The 806-nt window shown below is 52.7% G+C and overlaps 1 long non-coding RNA gene across 1 annotated transcript; it reads right to left on the bottom strand.

Annotated features, from left to right (window-relative positions):
- Positions 1-211: 211 nt before the first annotated feature.
- On the bottom strand, positions 212-777 carry LOC103919110. The gene is made up of 2 exons (XR_663731.1): positions 604-777; positions 212-389 (listed from the first exon to the last, which is right to left on the bottom strand). It is a non-coding gene; the product is annotated as an uncharacterized LOC103919110 (long non-coding RNA).
- Between the last annotated feature and the right edge of the window lie 29 nt (positions 778-806).

The raw sequence follows: 806 nt of genomic DNA, 5'->3' as shown, positions 1-806 counted from the left end.
GGCGGTGCCCGCTGCCCTCGGCCGCTCGCAGGGCGTCATTTTGCTGCCCCCCCTGCCCTCCCCTTCGCCGCCCTGCAGAGGCACAAGGCGCAGCTCCCGGCCGTTCCTCGCTGCCATGAAATGCACCAAGTGGAAATTCAATCGCCCCGTTGTGTGTGTGGTCGAAATCTCTGGCAGCTGCTTCGGAATTTTTTATGACACTTTCGTTTATGTAGGGGAGGCATAACTATTATTTTACTTAATAAAAATGGAAAGCGGCTCGGGTCTTTTCCCTCCGCGCTCTCTTCCATTTGTTCTTCCCATCGCCTTTCCGCGGGGCTGATGAACGGAGAGTTTAAACAAAGTCGGCAGGAAAGATGCGGCGTCTCCGAAGCATTTCTCCGTGTTAGCTAATTATATTTATATAAAAGAAAAAATATAAGAAAAATACATATATGAATAGAAATATATACAGCTGAATATATATATACACACACATATGAGAGGGAGATGCATGCCTATGTGTTGCAAACGCAGGTTATCGGCGCCGGAAGAGTATAAAAGTGAAAGAGCTCAGGAAAGCTCCCTCAGTCCTGACACACGCCCGCGGGACAGACTTCCCACCTTCCTGAGCAGCTCTCAGCACGGTTATTCATCTCTTTTCCCCTCCGGTCGAGAAATCATACCCGATCGCAGCGTTGGCGGCGAGGGAGGAGGATGCGACCGAGTCCGCGCAGAGGCTCCGGCTCTGTAATAGCTGCTTCAATTGGAGATGTGCGGGCGAAGCGCCGTCCGCTCCTGCCCGCTCCTGCCCGCTCCTGCCCGCT

The sequence above is a fragment of the Pygoscelis adeliae genome, unplaced genomic scaffold (genome assembly GCF_000699105.1).
Source record: "Pygoscelis adeliae isolate BGI_AS28 unplaced genomic scaffold, ASM69910v1 Scaffold306, whole genome shotgun sequence".
Classification (NCBI taxonomy): Eukaryota; Metazoa; Chordata; class Aves; order Sphenisciformes; family Spheniscidae; genus Pygoscelis; species Pygoscelis adeliae.
Note: the sequence above shows the minus strand (reverse complement) of the source record. Positions and strands in the feature narration are given on the sequence as shown.